We start from the raw sequence: 783 nt of genomic DNA on the forward strand, positions 1-783 counted from the left end.
TACTGATCATGGGTAACAACTTCATATCCATCTTGCAACCGACTGAGGCTATGGAGACATAATTTTCTTTCAAGTAATTGGGTCCATCGAGCTATTTTTTGGGAATAAAGATTTATAAATATTCTAATAACAATCTCCTAAGTCACCAATGGAATATTCTTTGACTGATTGAGACAGACAACATGTAAGACAGTAAGCCTCTCAGTACCCTGATGCAAGTGCACCCTTTTGGGTTGGTTAAATCGATCCAATTGTTCCATAATCCATAACATTACCAAAAGCTAATAGGTGCTCTTCAATGAATCATGGTAACATATCATTATATTTATTATGCAGTCAATCATATTTGCCAACATATGCACTTGCCTACTAGTGATGATTACAATCGGCTCATCCATCTCTTACGCCACTGTTGACCTCATTTTTGGTTGAGGTCTAGAAATTTCTTTAGTAGCCTAGGTCTGGCCATAGGATTTTCCTATAGACTAGTCTTAGAAAACTAGAAAGGGTATCCTCATCATTAGAAACTCAAAACTCTTCTCTTTACTCAACTTGAAGTTCCACATATTGGTCCTAACCTCTAATATTTAGTAGGTAAGATCATTATGGGGGAAGCTCAAGAAGAGTTCCTATAGGGCTATTTGGCCTTAGGATTGACCCTGGGTGTTGACTTGGAACTAGGGTACACTATATCTTCACAATACATTGGTTTATGACTCATTTAGAATGGATATTTATCCAATTCTATTTGAAATGCCTAACTTGGGCCTTTTACCCCTAGGC

This window comes from Phalaenopsis equestris, unplaced genomic scaffold (assembly GCF_001263595.1).
Source record: "Phalaenopsis equestris unplaced genomic scaffold, ASM126359v1 Scaffold198725, whole genome shotgun sequence".
Lineage (NCBI taxonomy): Eukaryota > Viridiplantae > Streptophyta > Magnoliopsida > Asparagales > Orchidaceae > Phalaenopsis > Phalaenopsis equestris.